General features: G+C 37.2%; 1 long non-coding RNA gene across 2 annotated transcripts; it reads right to left on the bottom strand.

Moving 5' to 3' along the window:
• Nucleotides 1-7,237: 7,237 nt before the first annotated feature.
• On the bottom strand, nucleotides 7,238-22,495 carry LOC117244219. Of its 2 annotated transcripts, XR_004496846.1 has the most exons (3): nucleotides 22,169-22,495; nucleotides 8,887-15,265; nucleotides 7,238-7,939 (listed from the first exon to the last, which is right to left on the bottom strand). It is a non-coding gene; the product is annotated as an uncharacterized LOC117244219 (long non-coding RNA). The 2 variants fall into 2 exon arrangements; XR_004496845.1 differs by lacking the exons at nucleotides 7,238-7,939; nucleotides 8,887-15,265 and adding an exon at nucleotides 15,303-20,341.
• Nucleotides 22,496-22,599: the final 104 nt, after the last annotated feature.

The following is a 22,599-nucleotide window of genomic DNA, read 5'->3' as shown; positions in this document are numbered from 1 at the left end:
AAAGAACCTGACTGCGTAGGATTTACTTTCCCTATCTTCAAAGCATGGCCATTTGGCACATAGGAATGGCTCTGTGAGTTCTCCAGCTGACTAATCTCAAAGAAACTCTGTTAACTTACTCAGGCCTGTGTCTGACCAAACCACAACAAACTGTGCCCCACATACCTTATGAAAGAGATGCTGTAATAAAGGAGAGGGAATGATATTTTGTCATCTGTAAGCATCAACAGAAGACTCTTCATTGATACTGGAGATTTCAGTCACCATTAAATCAGCAGCTGGAACTAACTCCTCTCAGAATGCTGATCTCAAATTGCAACTGCATCGAAACAAACACTAGAAATCAGGAAGAGACTGTTAGGGAAATTACCTCCCCTTACCTGCCAGCTGTATAAGAACACATGTTGTACCTGCACCATCTGTGGATACAGCTTCACTGTAATTTAAAGTGTAAAAGCCATCATATTTTTCTGTCAAGATTCAGGACTCCCTAGTGTACACTAATATGTAAAACACTTTGTTGGTATAAGGTCCAATTGCATGTGCACATATGTCAGCCTTTACTGAGGCTCACTAAGTCATTGTCAGGCAGATGTTGTTTTGCCAGGTGTGCTTTTGTAGAACTGACATCTGGATAACTTTCCCAGAGAGGATTTTTAAATTGGAGATGGGCAAAGTCAAAAGGTTTAGAGGTTCAATTAAATAAGCATCTAAAAATCTGGATGATTATCTGAACCAAATCAAGATCTCCAAAATAAGGGTATAAGCCTTATTGAATATCCAAATATTTTATTAGTTCCCTGCCATGAAGACTATTTTAAACTTGTAGATTATTTTAAGTCAGATTTTTGCAAACTACAAAGTTTTGTTTAAGTCTTGCATAAGGTTTCAGGTCAGTTTTATTTTAGCCAAATGGTTTTCCTAGTCTCTAGTTTAAAGCCTGGTGAACGATGTTGCATTCCATTTAACCTAGGTGGAAAATTTCCCATTATTTTGCATAAAAAAAGGGAAGCTTTGAGCTATACATCTTACAAAATATGTCTAATGCAAAAAGCAGAAACTCTGTATAGGAATAAGGCTTTAACTTGCCCATATGTTTTGATGGGAGAAATGGGATATTCCTACCAATACCAGTGGTTCAAAAGTAATTTTTTCGTTTCTTTGTGAAAGAGCATTACATTTGTAACTTGGGAGAATTCAATTAAATGCCTCCATTTTCTGCTGTAGAAAACTAACTAACCTAAAATGAGAAGTATTTGATAGACTTGGACAATTTGGAAGGTTGGATGCTTTTTGCTGCTGAAATGTGTCAGTGTTGGCTTTACCCCCAACAAAATAAACATAATTCTTGTTATTGTCATTTTAAAGCTCTTGACAGGCAATAATAAAAGTTTTAACTAAAGACTGAATTTGAGAGAATAATTAGTAATAGCTAATTAATGATATAGGCATGGCTTAATTAAATAGGTATGACTTATTTCTTTATCTAAAAAATATTCCTCAAGAGGAAGAAAAAATTGGTGATGGAATTTTCTGTCAAGGCTAATAGAAAATTCTTTTCAACACAATGAAATTCCTCAAAGTAATTCTCTCCACTTATTCATTATTTATAATTCTGTGGTGGTAATGTCAGATGATACTGCTTTATTCAGTTATTCAGTAATTTGTTTTTCTTGTAAGTAAAGAAAGGTTTGTCTGACAGAAGATATGTTTTTTAAAAATATGTGAGAATTTTATGGAAAAATATTCTAATTCATAGAACTACTTATTGTGATATGTTACCAAATGCTTCCAGAATATTTTTGTAGAATGGAAGTAATATAACTGGAACCATTGCAAATGAATCAATTGGCTTGCTTGGGACATGAAAAATACAATTATTTCTACTGATATAAAGAGCCATTACAAGAAAACAACCTGGAAACAATGTAAATGTGCAAACAGGAATTCCACAGTTTTCTGTACTTTTGACTACATTCATACCTTTACAGTAGGGCATAAAGACACATTGTAGAAGAACCTTTATTTTGCTACACAAGTTCTCAAAGTTCTCAGTGCTACCACCTTTCAGACTATGTATAGATCACCAAGAACTCTGTAGACTCTACTCATTTGACAGATATACTATATTATATATTTCATTATTCTGTACCTTAATGCTGAAAAAATGTGAAATATGATGGAATCATAGAATCATTAAGGTTGGAAAAGACCTCCAGGATCACTGTGTCCAACCTCTAATTGATCTAACTGATCACCACCCTGTTATCTAGACCAGTGTAATTTTTAGTCATTTTTTGAACACTTCCAGGGACGATGCCTCTACCATCTCCCTGGAAAGTTTGTTCCAATGCTTAACAACCTTTTCCATGAAGAAATTCTACTTGATGTCCAACCTGAACCTCTTCTGGTGCATCTTGAGGCTATATCCTCTCATCCTGTCACTTGTCACCTGGGAGAAGAATCCAACACCCACCTCACTACAGCCTCCTTTCAGGTGAGTGTAGAGAGAGATAAGGCTCCTCTGAGTCTCCTTTTCTCAGAACTAAACAATCCCTGCTCCCTCAGCTGCTCCTCATAAGACCTATCACCAGCTTCACTGCCCTTCTCTGGACTCACTGCAGCACCTCAATGTCCTTCTTGCAGTGAGGGGCCCAGAACAGGATGCAGGATTCAAGGTGTGGCCTCTCCAGTGGCACACACTGGCTCATGCTCTCCTGCTGATAGTTAGCACCCCCAAATCCTCTTCCATTGGGAAACCTTCCAGCTACTCTGCAGTCCTCCATGAGGTTGTTGTGACTGAATAGATGAGGTTAAATCAGAAAAGACTGAAGGACTGTTGGAACAGGCATTAAAATGCCAAGAACCACCTTGCTTTCAGATGAGGATATATGTTAAAAAGCAACTAAGGTACCATGTTGTCTTGAGATATATCAGAGATGAATCCTATTGGTCAGTCTTTATCTAGCAAGGGGCTTTTTAGGGGTTCTGTTTGCACATTAATTGACTTACATTTTTTCATGTATTGTTTATCCTAAGGGCAGACTTCTGTTAAGCAGCCTAGGTAGATCTCCTCAAGCTTTTTAAAGGAGATTACTATTAATGCCTCATGCAGGAGGTTAACAGAAATTCCTTTCCCTCTCCTGAATGTCACACTTCTGGTCATTCTGCCAGGACTTCAATCCCTCTCTTGCAGAACTTCTGTGAAATGAAGACCATAAGGAGGTGAAGAGGAGGTTTCAGCAGCTAGTACACAAACATCTAATGATAGCTCTGCAGCCAATAAATACCCTGAATAAATAAAAAAATATAAGATTTTTTTTTATACAGCAAGCTAAAGTGCTTTAAGATAGCTTAATAACAATAAACCTATGATAAAAAAATTGTAATAGATCATTTTCTCAGTCATGATCTTATTAGTTCTGATTTATTAAAACTTTCTCTTCTCCAGGATAATTTCTGAATCCTGTGATACAAAGGCTTGTCTGTAGAGAAGTCTATCTTGAAACTTTAGGTCTAACTCTCTTTCATTAACAACATTTTCATCAAACAAAAGTAAGTCTATTCATAGGACAAAATAAATATTTTTTTAAAATATATATGCATATATATGTATATATATATACACATATACATATACATACATATATATATTTATATATGAAAACCATAGTTGTTATGGTAGGTGCAGGACTGACAATTATAGAAAAAAAAATGCTTGTATTCTACTGAAAAAAGGCACCAATTGTATTTGCTTCCTTTACAAAATAAAATATTGTTTGTTCTTTTCAGAGTTGGCCTTATTTTTACATGAAAAGTGAACTTTAAGATAAGACTTTATTTTCAAACATAAAAGGATTTTCTTTATCTCACTTCCTGACACTCTGCTTTAGCTGCTTTTTCTTTAAAATAATCATTTGACCTTTTAAATTACTAGAACTGGAGATAAAACATCACAGAGCCTTTGGAGATGACAGACAACTGATCAAATAATTTTCAGTTTCTCTATCTGTATCTTAATGTAGTGGGTTGCAAAATCTAGCCACATTTGAACAGCATCAATCTGGCTTTCTGTCATTTATGTACAGAACTTTTTCACAGAAATCCTTGGTAAAACTGACCTGTAAAAGAGTATCTTTTTCCAGATTGTTGTGAGAAAAAACCCAAACAAAACAGGGGAACTTATCACATTGGAAATTAGCTCAACCACAAATCAGTGTGCACCTGCTAAAATAATTGTCTCTTTCTGGTATTTTCCATATGCTCTCTCACTGTGCCATGCCTTGTAGGTAAATCAGCTATCTTTTAAGTAGACCTGATGGCAATTAAACTTGATGAATAATTGCTGTGATTCCAAGGTATTAGTCTTTTCTTCTTTCAGCCTTGCTATTTATATGAATTTTCAGCCCAAGCATAATTTTGTGAAATGTAGAGAAATCTGAAGACAGCCAGAAGATGTTTAAGAAGACAAAATGAGATTACAGGTCATAGATAGCTTTTTAAAAAGTTGAATAAAAATTAATTGAGGTCCAGGAAGATCAGACAGAACAGCTCCATCTCCTCTTTTACCAGACCTGGGGCTGAGTCTGTGTCATGCAGTGATAAATTTGATTAGATATGCTGGTAACGTGGCCAAGATGATTCAGGTCTTCTTCTTGTGACAGATCCCTATGATTTATGCTACACACAAAATTTTGGTCCAGATTAATTTCATTAAAAAACGCAGCCCTGCAGTTTAATCATGCCAGATATGTGCAATGTGTGTTAAAAAGCATTGCAAAAAAGAGCACGGACCACTAGAGGTCTGAGCATGAAGTCAGATGTGTGTTATTGTCTATCGACACAACCTCCAAAGAAGTTTAAAGGAAACACCTTGAGACTTGTGTGGATTTTTATTAACCCTGCACTGTGAATTGATGGGGTGCTGGGGAAAAACAAACATAGGCAGAGAAAACATGAGGCCTGCCCTGCACAAGAGCTCTTTATTGACAGTTTATGACATAGGCTTGGAGTGGCCCAATATTGTTCCTATGACCTTTGCCTCTCAAAACTTACAGGCGTTTTGAGACTTTGTTCACCCCGTGAGGGCCTGCTGGCCTTGTCATTGCAACTTTCTTCTCAGTGTTGTTCTGAAGATTAATCCTGAGCACTGGAGACAATTACAAGTGCTTTTTGCCATCCCTTGACCTGAATTTCTGCCTGTTTCACTTTCCTAATCGACACACAGACCTAGTTCAGGGTTGTGACAAATTCCACGGGACAGATTAGTAACAGGGCCTACACTTAACAAAACTTGGAGTCACACCCAAATTCCACGCCCATATTAGCCCAAATTCAAGATGTTGAAGGTTGCAAGGTTGCAAGACAGGAAAGGACACACGCAGCCTTTACTTATTTTTTTTGGTCTTCCCCAAGTGTAAGGAAAAGTATTGCAAGAAATAAAGTTGTCTTGAATCCATTTGATTTTTTGTCCTATGTTAGCAAGCCTATAGATACATATATTTTTTCTTATATATGAATATATATAAGAAAAAATATATATTCTTATACATATATTCTTATATATATATTCTTATATATATATATAAGAATATATATATATAATAATATATATATAAGAATATATATATATATATAAAAATATATATATTCTTATACATATATTCTTATATATGAATATAGATACATACATTTTTTCTTTAGTAAAGAAAAAATTAGTGCAGTTGGGTTTGTTACCTTTATGAATATTAAATTTTAGGTTAGGAAAGGTATCTCCCTTGATACCAGTATACCTTTCTGTATTATGCTCTGTTATTTTTTTTGTTTGTTTGTTTTAGTTTCTGCAACAGCTTTCTTTTCAATTTTCCACATATCTTAAAAAAAAACTGCTACAAAAGTGGACACAAATAAATATTTTGGCTAAATACTCTAAAACAAAGAGCAGGCATAATGTAAAAGATCAGGATGAAAATTAAACTTGCTTCAAAAGAAATCCAACATTGCTACCAGACTTCATGTTATCTAGCAGGACTCATTAAAACAAAATTGAACAGAGCAGTAAAATAGATAATAAGTATTCACTAAGTTCTATGGCCAATTTTTCTGAGTGATTGAGTTCTTCGAGAGCTTGCAGAGATTAAAAGCCTGCAATCTATTTTCCTTACCAGAGTCCCAGTGTTGTGTCTTGCCAAATCTGTCTTGAGAACTAGAACAGGAAATACCCTCCCAGCAGTTGTATCTGTAGATTTCTCAGCTTAGGCTTTTACTCATAAACAGTATTCTGCATTTCTGGGGCATGGTCATATTTTTTGCTTCTATCCGAAAAGTTCTCAAATAGCAATGGATGTTAAATATATATCATTCAAAAGAGCCAATAAAATGGAGAATTTCAACCAAGCTGTTAAAATATAACAGCTAAGAAAGGACAGTCAGTAGAAAACAAGACCATCTGAAGTATCAATTTAAGCATAATAATAAATCTGTAAAAACTGTGATCTTTTTCCCTATTTTTTTTCTTGCCTTCAGTTTCTACTTTACAATGGTTGCAATATAATATATTTTTTTAATTGGTAAGTAGATATATGGTTGTTAGGACAAGTAAAAATCACCTGTCAGACAATTCTGTGGAGTGACAAATTACAATAAAATAGTAAGTACTACATACACTACTTATAGTCCATATAGGACACCTGGTCTCCAAGAGTGGAACACCTTAAAATCATCTCCTGAAAATGAAGATAAATTCAGAATCTGTTTGGTTTTTTGGTTTTTTGAGGTTTTTTTTTAAGGATTAGCTAAAAACTATTTTTGTATGTATAGTCACAGCAATTAGTTGCTTCATGTATATGCCAAACTTCTTCACAAACCACAAACATTTTTAGTATTTGTTACACATTTGGGTAAAGAGCTCTCACATGATCTATCCATCTGCGCTAAGAACCTTTTCTCTGTTTGCTTTGATGATCCTTAGTTGCAATATTTAGAGAAATAACAAAAAATTAATGTCTTTTTAACGTCTCCATGCTAGTCTCAAGTTTATTGGTGTCTTTCATGTTCTGCCTCCCCCATTCTTTATCTCTTCCAAAATGTTGGGTTTTTTTTTCAAACCAAGCCTTTCTTTGCTCTGATGCAATCCTGTCCCCCCTCTCTGAATATTTTCCAGATCTACTTTATTTGGTTTTGAGATTCAGGGTGTCAGCTGGATTTAAACAGTTTTATAATGAAGTAGAGGTAGAGATGATCTCTGCTTAATTCTTTATTCACGGTGCCATCTGAAATGCCAAGATATTCCAAAGAACTACAAATTGTAATGTTGAAAACAAAAGTTACATCCAGGTTTTTGCTTTGGGCTGTGTTGCTGGGGTTTTTTTAAAACTTTTATTTGCATGGTTCTTTTGGAGGTTCAAAGTACAAAATATTAGCAAAGAACTTTGAAATACCATTAAGTGACTATGAACCATTCTGATTTGGAGTTTGAGAAATTTCATATTTTAATGGAATCTGTACATATCAGTAAAAATCTGCAAAAAAAACCCTCCACTGCTCATATAAGAAAATTATACAACATTCAAGAAACTTCCACAAAATGTCCATAGCAGTTTATTTTATTTTTTTTCCTCCCTGGTCATGTCATTAGCTTCTGAGTAGCATGGTAAAGCAAAATCCAACACCAGCCCCAGTTGCTCCTTTTATAAGATGACCATCAGGAAGTGGTTCAGCTGATAAGTGCCAAAGTGTTCCAGAAACCCATAGACACATATTCAGTTCAAAACACAAGAAAAACCTTGCTTGGGGAACAGCCATGCTCTCCAGACTGTTTAATTCTACTATTGCTACTTTCTACTGCCTGCATACCTCAAAGGCAGCAAATTAATCTTATGTGTGAGCAGATAATGGCTGAGAGTCTACCAAAGAAATAAAAGGAGCTTTCCAGAGCAGCCTGTGGGAAGAAACAAAAGTTTCAATACAGGAAGACAGAAACAGCAGGCAACAAAGCAACAGCAGATGTGGGGTAAAGAGGAAGCGATGAAAAAGTGGATTTGGAAACATGAAAAAAAGGCAGGAACCCAGAGAACAGAGCAGGAAGACTCTATGGAAAACAGGAAAAATTTTATATGTAAAGAGATCCAGAGTCAAGATGTCAGAAGGACTAGCAACTTGGCCACCTGAATAAAAAATGGGGGAAATTAACATCCTACTTCTGTAAAAGATGGAAGCTGGAGTGTCATTGATCCATGGGATTCTTGGCATACATGCAGGAGTTACTGAAAGGAAGAGCTGGTGAAGGGCACTGTGCACAGAGATGTGAACTCTGATGAATGGCAGGAAACCTGGGCAAGGTTGGTTTCTCAGGCTGCAGAATAAATGCACAGTTCCTGTGCCATCCCTGTCTCATGAAGTCCTGAAAGGTTCTCCTAATCCCTACAGAGGTGAATATGCAAATTGTTTTGGGAGGGGTGGAAGGTGACACAGAGCCCAATGATCTCCATAAGTCCTTCTGTGTCATGTCTTCTTGACATTAGGAACAAGAGGAAACTATATAATTAATAAGGTGATTTTATAGTAAATGTTTTAGATTGTTAAATAATGTTGTGGGTGAGCAAGGAATAAAGTCCCACACAACATACAAATTTGTGATCCTTGTCAGCAGCTGTGGTAAAGTTACTTAGGAAGGTGGAACCTCTGCCAGCCTGTGTATGAAGAGTAGATGCCTAATATTGCCCAACCTCTCAGTACTTACTGTGAAGTGAGACACCAAAGAGCACAGAAGATGCTGACAGGGACAGCACCACATTGCATGTTCCACATGCAGCAGAGCTGATAACTACACATGCTAATAAACTATTCTAATGCTAATGATTGAGAAGATGAATCAGATTACCTCACCATAAAAGTTGCACTGGAGATAGTACCTCGTGTCATTGTTTGGTTTTGGCCCAGCTGGTCTTTATCCAGTCACCTGAATGTATAAATGCCAGTTATCTCCTGAAGCTCCTGAGATCTAAGGTGCCAGACAGTAGCCTTCTGCTTCACACTAATAAAATTATCCCATTTTTGTGTCTGGAAGTCATTGAAAAGTATAGAAATCAAAAATCCCTACCAGCATGAAAACACTACTTTCACATTATATGATTGATTTTCACTTTTCAAATCTTTAAGAAGTTCCATCTTGAGGTCAAGCAGCCTACTGAATTTCAAGACAACTTGAATTTCATGACTCAGAAGCACTGTGGAAATGCAACTAAAAAATTTAGACATCACAGTTCCAAGTAGCTGGACATCTTGGACAACTGGGCAGCACTTATGCACTGCCAAAAGTCTTTATTGAGTCACAAGACATAATTTTAGGAGTGAATATCACACAAGCTGTTAAGCAAAGTTGGTTATGGACAGTTCAGTTTTCCAAGCATTGCTTTTAGTGACCTACAAATGAATGTTTACAGCCTATCATCAGATGCATACATTTTGTTGGCTTATAAAAGTTCTGGAAGAGTCTACTAGAGCTAAGCAGAATTTAATCATTAGGAAAGTATTTCAAGTCATTAAAAAGAGCATATGTGTCTTGGAAAAGTTGATATGTAGAATTCTGGTGGAGAAAGGGGGAGAAACAACAATATTTTACTCATTAAATAACTTCTCCCATGTCGTCTTCTAAACTGCGCATGGATACACAGCAGTTCACAGAAAACACATTTGCATCAGATTCCTGGAATTGGATTCTTTTTAGTATTCTTTGACGGAAAATGAAGGCTTGGCTGCTTACCAGATTATTTGCTCTATGATAAATGTACAAGTTTTACAAGCTCTGAAGGATTGTGGAAAATCATTCCTGAGAAATTTGATCATCACTGAGGCTGTTGCAAAAACTGAAGATACGCTACCAGCTCACTAAATCCTATAACTGAGATATGAATGCAGAAGTTACACGAGAAGGCTAATGTAAAGTATATTTATTAATTGTGAATAAGAAATTCAATTACATACCTCCATAACAAAGAAGGTCTCTTGGAAACAGCATGACAGTGGCTCATGGCATGCTTTCAGGAGATCAGTTATCTTCCACCTGAGCTTAGTTGCCTCGCTTGAAGTTCACTAAACTGCGAATCTCTACAGTCAACACTATTTCCAAACTTGTATTTGCACCCCTCTTTCTGTCTCTGATATCATAATCTTTTGCAACATGCTTAAATACCTTCTCTTGGCATTAAAATAGAGCGGGATGTTATTTTAGCATCACTAGTTTCAGATTTAAGGTCACTGAATGGTACCAGTGTTTCCAGGTTTCTGAAATGTGACATAAATCTGGGCAGTTCATTCCAGTATCAGAATTATTTCATTCTTATTTTATGCTGATTTCTGTCAACATGCTCTCATAGACATTCACAAAACAGCAGACTTACTACTTTGGGATGGAAATCTATGCACAGTGCAGGGAGTACAGTGGGTATATGTGTTGCAGAATCTTCATCACAATATTTTCATCAGTGGATATTCTGAATATCCATACAAATCATTCATGCTGATTTTTATTATTTTTTTTTTATCAGTGGGACTGATAAAAGACTTTGTTTCCCTATCCAGCCACATATTTTGACAAAACTGGGGGATATTTTTATATTTTCTCCCTCTACAAAATTTTGGGTGAAATGGAAGTTGTTGGAGAAGTAAGAGAGAATGACAGTTTTTTTCTGACAGAGATAGGGACATAAAACATAAGTTAATAAGACATTTCCTTAGGAAAATTCCAGCCCCTTTATCTCTCACCGAGTGAGTCACTTTTGCCCAAGAATGTTTGTGTTTTCTCTGTAAGCATTTAGGCCCTGTTATCCTCATATCTCTCCTGTAAAGATTTACTGTCACAGTGGAAATTCATAGAGGAAATAGGCACCCTAGAAGAGAGTTTTTCAGTGGAGACTGTGTGGCTTCAGAGGAATGGTTTGCAATGTGTTGGTTGAGCCTAGAAACACACAAAGTGACTAATTCCTCTGCTGAGTCATGATAATAATGCATGCTAGAGCTCTGCACAGAGAAGGCAGCAACATGGGGGTTCCAGTGAGATTGTTGAGGGGTTATTTTAAGTAAACTTAATAGATAGATCCTAGGTCCAACCAGAGTTCAAGTGGGTGTGACATGTTTCACTCTGGGTCTGACAGGAAATAAAAAAACATAGACCTGTTGAATTGAAGGAGCAATTATATATTGACACTTATTTTAGAATTCTTGAAATTCATGTGGTCCATTTTTCTCACCACACCTGCAATGAATTCTAGCTACCCCCAGTGTTTCTGACACAGTTTCAATCTAGCCAAAGAAGGTAATAGTATGCCTGGCATCCATGCAGCTTGGATTATCATCTTATGGCAGCATAGCTGACATAACTAAATTAATTTGACTTAAGAAATCAGAGAAGTCTTGAACTGTTGTCTTGTAGATGACAAACCAGTGCCTTATCAGCTGAGCTACTCAGATCCAGCCTGCAGTACTCTTAAGTGTGATTTCATCTAAGTAATGTGTTGCTGAGTCTAATGTCAAATGGATCTATCACATTACAACCTGTTCTAATTAAAGGAAAAGAAGATTAAATGTGTATGATCAGTCATTTAAAAGGCTGTAGCAGATTAATAGCCAGCATTTTTCCAGCAGTTTTGAAGTGATTTTATCATTATTCCTTTGAGCAGAAACAAATACCTTTTATTAAATTTTTGCAAACTATGTGAAGATAAAGCAGACTCTACTACATTTTCTTGCAAAAATAAACTGCAGCTCAATGTATAAGTCTATCCATTCATTTCATTTGTTTTATTGAAGAATTAATGTTCAAATAGCAACAATTTAATCCCCCATTAAATCTTGGCCTTTACTATTGGCTGGCCACAAGCCAAATGATACAGAATTTAGACCATTAAAGATTTTGAATATGGGTGAGTAACTCATACCAAGAATATTTCAGTATTTCTTAGAAATAGGCTCTATTTTTCTTCAGGTATATTCGTACAAGAAAAAATAAGACTCATCTGAGCAATTTGACTTGAAGCCATATCCTTTGTTTTTTTCCCTTTTTGAATTTGCAGTGGCTTGTATCACTTGATGGTGCTTTTAAGAAAAAGTGCCATGCAAATGCAGTGCACCTCCTGAACTGCTGACTCTTGGTCATCTAGACAAAGTCAGTGCCCAGATACTATGGGTCAGACCATCATTTAGTATTATAATCTATACATTTATAAATCTATAATCTATAAATTAAAGATTTCCATCACCTAAAAGTGCTTGTTAAAACTATATGTAACCTACTGGAGAGTGTTACCTCTTTCCAGTGTCAAACCCTTAACTCCTCTCTTTGACCTAAATCCTTTTCCCAAGATGATCTAGGCACAAGGAATCATACTTCCCACTAAAACTTTTTTGGTTTATGCTTCCCTGTCACCCCTGACAATGTAAATGTTCCTAAATCACTTGAGCATCAAGTAGGAGAAGGTAATACTTGAAGCACTTTGGAGGTCTTTGTTGTGGATCTGAGTCCCATACCAGTCTAAGATGGGTCTTAATCCCACAGCACTTCAAAGTATAATAGATATATCAAGCATTAAGGCATCTGTGCAATGGAAACAACCTACCATATTCTAATTTTAAAAGGGAAAATTGAACAATATTAGTAGCAGTCCCTTATTCATAACCAAAATTGGAGCACAGAGCAACAACAGACTTAGGAAATGGAATTACTAAAAAAAATTATTTCATCATTCCATTCATTCCATCATAAAGAAAATTACTTTATGATATTTTTTCAGGCTAATCCTTATGCTTTCAAAAAACAGCAGGCTAGTCAGTATGTTTTCCAGATTACTAGATTAAGTGGTAATCTTTGTGGATTTCAAAAGCCAAAACAGAAATAGTGGAATTTATCCCACCTTAGACAGACATTGCAAATTATTTTTCACTGTACCTGTTGAAAACTATCTTTTCCTGAGGTAACAAGAATACCTCAAACGTTCTATTTTTTTTAATAAAAGAGAAATTTAGATGCTAAAAAAAGGTTAATTGTTTATTTACATGTACAAGCCAGAAATATATTCACATGCTACACAGATATTTAATGAATTGATTTCTGCAAATGTGTGATTAATTTCATTTCTTAGCTAATTTTTCTTTTTTCAGTTCTTCTCTATATTTGCATTTCCTCACACAGAAGGAAATCTCTATGTTTTGCTGAACTAATTACATCTCTCTTTGGAGTTCAGCACATTGTTAATTACTACCAGATCTTCAAATATTTTCAGAAGATTCCCATTAGAAAGACCTTCAGCCATTTCTATCCTCATTCTCCGAAGGAAAGTTTGAGCAGAAGCTCTCCCCCAGTAGTAACATTGACACATTAACTTTCCTCAGCCACCTCACTCAGACTACTTAGTCTGGCTCCACCACGGCTGGGAGCCTTAATCAGATATCATACTAAGGAAAGCTATGTCAGTAATGATGTCAGATGAATGGTGGTCACATGGCAACAGTCTCATTTGAAGCAAACAGTGCCACACTTGTTTTTAGGCTACTTTATGACTTGGCTGAAAAATGACTTTGTTCACAACAAAACACCACTAACGTATGAGCTGTTACCATAGGATTTTAGCACGTCTACTATTTTCTCAACATTCTTTTAATATACCTAACTGGACAAACAGTGTAAATATCATTAAACTACACATATTATCAAAGTCATCAATCAGCACGTAAGCTAACCAGATGAAACACTGGCAATCCCTCCCGGCATTTTGAATCCTCAAAGAACTTGTATCACAGAAAACATATAAAGGAGAAAATATTTTAATTATGCGCTTTGATTTGGCTTATACCAGACTCACACATACAGAAGAATAGGGAGCTCTCCTGCTAGGTCCCAGAAGTGTGTTTTTCCTTTCCCTGCTCTGGATGTCAGTGGGTTGGTGGGATATACAGAGGGCAGAATAATGAGACTGAACAGGAGGGAAGAATTTGCCCTCTGGCTCTGTTCACACTGCAACAAAACAGAAGCCCCAAAGTCTCCTGTCGCTTAAACTCCTTTTCTTTCATTGGCTTCTGAGGTAAAAATGCCCCTTGCTATTTCTCATATGCACTTCAGTTAGTGCTCTTCGTCCCAGCATGGGATTACAGGCAAGCATGACTTTTCAATGGGAAGTACTGGAAAGCCCACTGATTTCCCAGGAATTCCGACGATGCTTGGAAGCAGGCCACTTGGTTAAAAATTAAAAGTTTAAATGTCTGGTCACGGACACTTGCCTAGAGAAGATAAATATCAAAGCCAGCTACCAGAAATTGCTGCAACAGAGAAAGATTGCGAGTAGCCACATCCTAAATCTGCTCCCTGCCCCGTAGCACAGGTGTGGGGAATGGGCTGCAGGACAGGCTGGAGTGGTGTGGCACAGCTTGTGAACACGTGTGATGCTGGACCAGACACGGGGACAGCGGGTGGACCTCGCTGGAGAAACAGGGAGAGCTGCAGTGCCTCTCACCGGCATCCTGGGCTCGTGTGGCTCAAATCCCCCTGAAGCTGTGGTACTGGCTTGCACTGAGAGCCTGAAATCCAGATGGGGTCACAGATCTCTCTGTTTGGTCTGTAGCGCTTATTCCATTAAAGCTACTTATCAGGAAAGAAAATTTTTATGTTTAGCCAGACGGGGAGCAGGAATAACAGCAAAGAGAAGTTAACAAAACCCTGAATTTAGGGCAGTGGTTGGTCAGAAAGATTTGAAAAAAATATTTCAGTAGAAGTCTGTCATGGATGATTGTGTGGAAATCAAGAATCCTCAAACAGAAAGGAAGAAAAATTATTCAGATATTTTCAGAGAATAACAGAGTTATTCCTGCCTACTAATATGAGAACAGCAACTACAAATGCATGCTATAGCATATTCTACCCATAAAGGAGAATTTTAATTTTAACTAGTGACCCTGGAACCTTGTTGGCATAGACTTTGGATTATCAGAAATTCTGAAAAATCTGTCTTTTAAACCCTGAAGTCCCAACAAATTATAACAGACTCTGGGCATAAACTGCGTATCATTCATACAGCTAAGCTATTATTTTCTGTTGCCTTCTGGCACCATTTAGTAAGTTCCAAATGAATGAATTCTCTATCCATTGATATATAGTGGGGGGATAAAAATGCAGACTCTCTGCACTGGAAAGCAACATGCATGCTTCTCTTACCTTCCCCTCTCAGTTCCTCTACAACATAAATAGCCCTCAAAAAGATGCACTGATTTCACATTGCTAACAAAACACAAAACAAAACAAAACAAGAAAATCATTATATTTCTATGGGGCATTTTATTTTCAATCACTTTTTTATTTTTTACAGAACATGCAAAAATTTTTGGACCCAGAAAGGATCAGTGTCTCCCACTAGGCCAGCACAGATCCTACTTTAACTAGACACGTTGGTCCTCCTGGGCTGCACGAAGTCCCAGAAGGCAAGCTGAGCATGCATGGGCAGAGGAAAGTACTGTGGAAATCAGGAAAGAAAATACTTGAAGTAGACTTAGAAGAGTTTAAAGAAGGCATAAGATGAGATGGAGCAAGTGTCATCCAAAAACTGCCCACAAGAGGTGAGGTCTCATCAACATTGTCAAAATATTATTGTGAATCCACGTGAGCTTTGAAAGGTTATGATCCAGCTCTGAGAGAAGGAAGATCACTCACAACTCCAGTAAGGTTTGTTTGGTGAGTATTCTCACGGATGACTACAAGGAAGAGAGCTGCAGTGGCTTTGTTTTTTTCCTTTTTTTTCTTTTTAAGCTGAAGCAGCAGCATCTTCTCTTAAATAAAGTGACATTCATTTTTGATCCTATATTTTGGGACTTCATATATTTGCATATTATATATATAGATATATATATATATAATTATATTATGCATATATTATTAACTATTATTATTTATATTAATTAACTATTATACATATACTATTATTATATTTGGGTCTTTATATATTTATATGTCCTATTATTTGGGACTTCATACATATGGAACTTTCCAGGTTCCATCCTGCAAAGTTAGTGGAAGTAGCTGCTTTGAAACAAAACAAAACAAAACAAAACAAAAACCAAACAACCAAAAAAGTCAGGAATAAACCCATGAGCAGCAAGGATAACCACATCAGGGCATACCAGAGGTTTACACTAGCACAGGATGCTGTCTTTGACAGCAGACAGTAGCAAATACCTAGTAAAGGAGATAAGAACAGGCATGCACATGATGATGTCTCCCCAGAATAATTTTCCACCTTGCATTAAAAAGATTTGTACATGTGGTAGATGTATGATGGCAAAACTTCACTGAGCTGATGCAGATGGCAGAGGAAAAGGGTGCCATAAGTCCGTCTTGCATTCATTGCTCTGCTTTGTATATCCTACTTGAACTGGCATAAATTGCACAGCTAGTGAAAACTACAGGAATTATATGCTGTCTCTACAGAGACTTTTTTTCCTTTTTAATCTGGGAACTATATAACAGGTTTGAGATTAGGTTTATGCTTACACAATTAATATAGTTCAGTTAAAAATACACAGAATATTACTGATTAACAGGACCACTATTAAATGTACTTTTTATGTGATCACTGGCTGTTCTCCTTTACCAGTATGCCATATAAAAATTGTCTTTTAATGGAAGAATACTGTACAGGGACCAAAATAGAAACTGCTAAAACAAACAAGATAATTATCTAAATTTTATAATATCACTCATAAAACGTCTGCCTTTTCCCTTTATGAGCTTGATAGATTAAATTTAGGGCAGATGTTTCACATAATTTACTCAGAAAACAGGAAAATTATTTTAAAAAAACTCATAAAACCTACAAAAACACAAATGACACTAATCTAAAACATGTGCAGACTACAGATTTAAGGGAAAAGTTAGTTATTCCTGAAGCTATGGATAAGGATGCTTAAAAGATAAAACCATCTCTCCCACACATTTTATAATATCAGATATTCTGAACAGCTTTGGACAAACAAAAGCCCCTCTAAATTTAGGGTGCATGAGGTAGCTCTGGCTACTTTCCCAAAGAGGAACTCGCAGAAACACAAACCCTGTTCCTCAGTGCACAGAAGCCAATCTGTGGTATCCTAATTGAATTTCAGAGGTACCTGCTGTAACATGAATGTTGTGGAAGAATACCAGGTAAAAGTATTACATAATATCTGTTTATGCACTATAAAAAGAGAAAGAGGAGCAGGTGCAATGTCTTTAATCCTCAAAGAAAAAGAACCTTTTCACTGTCAAGAGATACCGAAATCAAGTACTGTTTTAAATGGAAAGTATTTATCAACAGACAAAGATATATAGAGGCAAATTAAATGAACATTTAGAAAGATTTTGTTTGGAAGGCTCAAAAGTCTTCACACCACAAAACTTAATTTTAAGAATAGGTCAGATACAGAGATCCTGGGGGGAAAAAAAAGTATATTGTGTGCTGTCTTATTGCAAACTCTTTTAGCCCAAAGTCATCTGTCAGAACATATTTTATTATTATCTGGGTTTATATATTACTTGTGTTGTGAGATCAAGTTAAGAGAGCATAAAGTCTGGCAGTGCTTGTGGCAGTGCTGTTAATGGTGGCAAGCAAAATTTTGGGTCCTCTCTAGACTGACCCTTAGCTGCTGTGAAAGGTAAAGTTGAGTGTGAAACTCTTGTAATGCAAGAGACAACAGAGATGTACCTTTGAAATAAAATTTTCCCAGTCTGTCTCCGAGTAGCACTGGCTCCTGCACTTGGTAAGGGCAGGAAAGGAACTGAAACACTACACCCAGCTGAAGGCTTCTGAGTTATGTCCTTGGTTTGCAGTGTAAAAGAAATTATTAAACAGAAAAAAAATAATAATAGAAAAAAATCCCTTTTACAAGACTACCAGAATCTTGAATAGGATATGAAAACAGAATAGAATATAATATGAAATAGGGTATGGAATCCATGTCTATATTATTATTCACTTTCATGTTAGTAAAAAGCACTGAACCAAAGAATCTCTGTAGCACACATAAACCGTGGGAACAAAGTTTAGGCATAAAAGAAATACAGCTACTATGCTGACAGTAGTCACGGATTTCAGGATCACAAGAAAAGCAATAAATATTCTAAGCCAAACTACATGCTTTAAAAATACCCAAAACAATAGGCAAAGTATCCATTTCTCAGTCCTTGGAGTTCAGAGAGACAAGGTACTGTGGTGGTTTTGCCTAAATCCGGCCCTGCACTGAAAGCAGATCAGCTAGAGAGCAAATCCTGCTGCTGCTGCTGGGTATGAACTCCTTCTGTGCATAAGCAAAGCTTTCCCTTCCAAGATTCTACCCCACTGCACTTTGTTCCTGCTGGCAACACATCACAGCCTGGTTTTGTGAGCTTGATAAAGAGGATTTGGCATTGGAGATACATACTGTGTGTGAGATACCAAATGAAGTAGCAAAGGAATGAATGAAAACTACCAAGTGTTGCTCAGCCGCCCTGTGTATCATCTGAGAAAGACAAGCCAGCAAAGAGAAGAGCAAATAAGTCTACCTCAGACTCTTGGGATAGCAGCAATTAACTCAATAGACTAAAATGTGCTGTCATTCCCTTTTAAGAAGCAGAGTTCCTTCAAAGGCAAACAATTTCCCTCCTTGTATTGAATCAAATATTTTCAAAGGTGTCACCTTAATAAAAGCTGTGGGACAATTCCTCTTTCAGAACACATCAGGTTACAGCAATGCAGGAAGAAAAGTTCAAATGGTTTGTGACTGGTAGCATCAAAGCAGTGCAGGACAAACTAGCTCAAATACCCAATCTGAGGTAGGAAAAACAAGTTTGCATTGATGTGGCATAAACACATGATCTTGAATAGATATGGCCGAGGCTCCAAAATAAAGCTGCAAAAATAGTTAGCTTAGTTCACGTGTCAGTTCTTCCACAGACCATAAATAAGCTTCAAAGAGTTATAAAACCAGGCAGTAGACACCAAATGCATGCAATCTTGGAGTAGTGCTAGTAAAAGTACATCACCACCTCTCTGCTGAACAGAAAAATTAGGTAAATACTTCATTCATACACGCATACACACATTGCATACACACATTCACTTCAGAGCATTTCTATGGTTTATTAGGTACTGGCACTAAATAAAGTTTTGTAAACATTTTCATTTCATGATTGTTAGTGGTAAAGAGAATATTTGTGGTGCATGGTCACTAAGCAAACAGAGTGAAAATACTTTTACAGGGAATATAAACAGTTTTATGGAGTATCAGAGAGCAAGAGGAAGCTGCAAATATAGAGCACCAGCAGCTGTTCTGGGGCAAGGCAGCTGCTCTGGATCCATCTAGTAGCAAACTGTATTTGGGCAAACAAGTGGGTGGGGGACTGTGTAATGGAATATAGCAACTTTTAAAGTGGCACAACTCATAAATGGATGAGAGGATTTCTTTCTCTCTTTTTTTTTATTATTTTAATAAGAATTGGGAAAGTGGCCCAAAACTGTTCCTGGATAATCAGTTGAATAAGATACTGGATTTATTCCAGTGTTATTGACGCCATTTCTCAATCTATTTTCCATGAATATTCAGTTTAATGGTAGGAAAGCTTGAAAAAACAGACACCAGAGCTGGTGCAAGAACATATGGCATATCCACATTATAAATTTTTATGTAAGATCCAAATCCTTAGAGATTTATTTGTTCTGTCACAAATAAATAATAAAAACACTGGAGAACTCTGCATGCAGGCAAATTTACTAAAAGCACTGAAGATATGTTTGCAGAAAGCTTTCAGCAAATACCTGGGAAAGCAAGTATACTGTAGATTAGCCCTGTTGACTTGTGGGAAATTAATCAATGAAAAAAAAAAATATTTTATTTATAAAATTTCTTACTCAGCTCCAGTCCAACAAATGTACTAGTCTGTAATGCTGCAGCCAGGGCTGCTCATTCAGCGAGCAGTTGTTTCTTCTCTTGAGGTTTCTAGAGTAACAACTGGTTGCCAACAGTATATTTTTGCGGTAAATAATGACTACAGGTTTCTTTCATCCCCAGGAAAGTTTTCTGGGTGCAAGCACCAATCCCACCGTGTATGTTGCCAAGAGCTGGTATTTCACCCTGCATGCAGGGCACTGTCTGTGTGCCTCTGTTCACAGGGTAGGACTTCAGTTGCTGTAAGCTCTGCGGCCTCTCCTCACCCATGGGTTTCCATAAATGCTTCTGGTTTTCCTAGCAGTAGATTTCTTTCCGTGACAACCACAAGTAGATAGGTTGTATGTTCTCCAGACAGCTGCTGTAACTTATTGTGGAATACAAACCCAGCAGCATCAAAGCTGCCCTACAAGTAATGTAACTACAATAAGTGGAAGGAAAATTGATTTTTGACTTCAGCTAGCTGAAGGGAATGGACACAACTGCAACATTTCTGGTTCCTGAACACACGCGCACAGTTCAGCTGTCCCTTTTTGCTTGGGCGAAAGGGGTGCTGCACTCTCAGGCTACTCTGTCCTAAGTACAGCTGATCCAGAGTATCTCTCATAATGACTGTGAGAGAAAAATATGCCTTTGATCCATTCTCATTGCCAGATCTCTGTGAGATGAAGCTTTTATCCAGCTGGGAGTCTACCTTCGCTTTTGACAAGACAGAGCAAGGCTGGTGGTTCTAATTCATGGCTGCAGCCACTTTTACAGCAAAATCATCTTTATTTCTTTCTTGTATTTACACTGTTGGTATGGTTTTCATACAGTACATTTGTAATTGTGATAAATTATCTCTAAGCATGAGATGGCCCTTCGGGGATTCCTTGGAGACAGCTTTGCAAAGAACCCAAGATTCATAACTGTCATCAACAAAACCCAGAAATAGTCACTTCCCTCATTTGTTCATCTGAATCCTGTGTAAGAAATGACCACCACACTCTATAGTTGATATCCCTGGTTATCAACTAGATTTCTGCCAAACTTTGTGTTGTTATCCTTGGCCCATTAGCCTAGAGATATTAAGCTCAAAATTTTCAGTAGAGTTCCTGCTGTATTCCAGTTGGAGAGCAGTGACTCATTCTCCCATTTCTCTCAGGAAGAACAGATCAGCTATGAGCATCATTTACAAAAACAAATGCAGGCCTGGCTTCTTAGACTAAAGCATTAATTACTTCCTTTTAATCACCTGTTCCTCAGTAATTAGCAGATTTCTTGACAATTGGTACGGAGTAGTATCATGCACAGACTTGCCGAGAACACTAATTTTGTACTGAATCTGCACCATAAAAGCATCTTGGTGCTGTACTTTCATAGCTGTCTTTTACTCTTGTTTAAAAGAGTATAACTATCAATAATGCTTTGTTCAGTACGTGTGTATATAATAATGTATATGAGGCCATCATTATGGTGTTCGCTGTGGAAATAATGCAGTCATACAAAAGACACATTGCTCAAAATAAAACCTAAGATAAATAAAGGAAGCTATAAAATGCTCTGTTGGGCCCGCTTCTGGACCTATTTAAAGTCAATGGCAAAATTCCCACTGACCTCAAGCAGGAACTAGCTCCTTTTTCTCTTTCTAGATTTGTTTAGAAAGAAATAGAATGACAGACTTGAAAGGTAAGACGAAATATTTGGGGAGAGGGAGAGAAAGAAGAAAAAAAAAAAGGGAAAGAAATCAAAAGGAGACAAAGGAAAAGAAAAATCTGTATTTTTAACATTCTTCATAGGATGTGAATTCTTGTGCAACAAGAATTGCTTAGGGTGGATTTTTTCAGATTTTCCATGTTCTGGTTTTGCCAGAATACTTCCATATTTTACTGCTTGCATTTCTCTCCCAGCTCTTTACACCCTTTTCTCTGTGGGCACTTCTACTGGCCCCAAAAAGCACGTGGTGCTTCACAAAACTAAAAATGTGTTTGCCATTAAATATAATGTGTAAAATCCTACAATGCTTTCAGAAAAATAACGCTCACATATCCAAAATGAGGGGAAAATGGTACCTAATCATAGATGTAATTCACAGCATTTATTTCAGCGGTAATGAATGTTGTCAGGTTTTTCCTACGCTGAACAGCCATACCTGAGGGGCTCAGCGCTAAAGGGCACATTCACCGCTGACATAAATGGTAACTAGGGCCACTTCAGTGAAGTTATCTCCAATTAAGCCAGCCATTACACTCACTTCAAGGTATGCGGTACATTTTACATGATAGAAGCAAGTCCAGGAAACGCTGAGTACTTCTACGAACCCTCTTCCGTGTGTGTGACTCCTGGGCTCGGGCTCCTCTCCCAAATCCGGCGGGTTTGTGGCGAGTGCCGCCCGGGCAGAGCGCGGCGATGCTCAGCGCCGGGTCCTGTTTCCCGTCGCAATTAACAAAGCGGCATTCAGCGAGAGACACCAAAGAGCCTGCTGCACTTAAAGGGCTAAGGAGAGGTGATAACAGCCTTCGCTCCGTTAAGGCTCGCTGCCCAACTTTACTGAAAATGTAGTGACAGATAAAACATAAATCAACATCCTTATCGTTCTGGCTTCCTTGCCTGCCAAATGGGGGTTTAGTTTATCAGCGACCTGCAGGCCCACTGGCGGCCTTTACACTTACAGCTGGTCAGCGG

The sequence above is a fragment of the Parus major genome, chromosome 4 (genome assembly GCF_001522545.3).
Source record: "Parus major isolate Abel chromosome 4, Parus_major1.1, whole genome shotgun sequence".
NCBI lineage: Eukaryota > Metazoa > Chordata > Aves > Passeriformes > Paridae > Parus > Parus major.
Note: the sequence above shows the minus strand (reverse complement) of the source record. Positions and strands in the feature narration are given on the sequence as shown.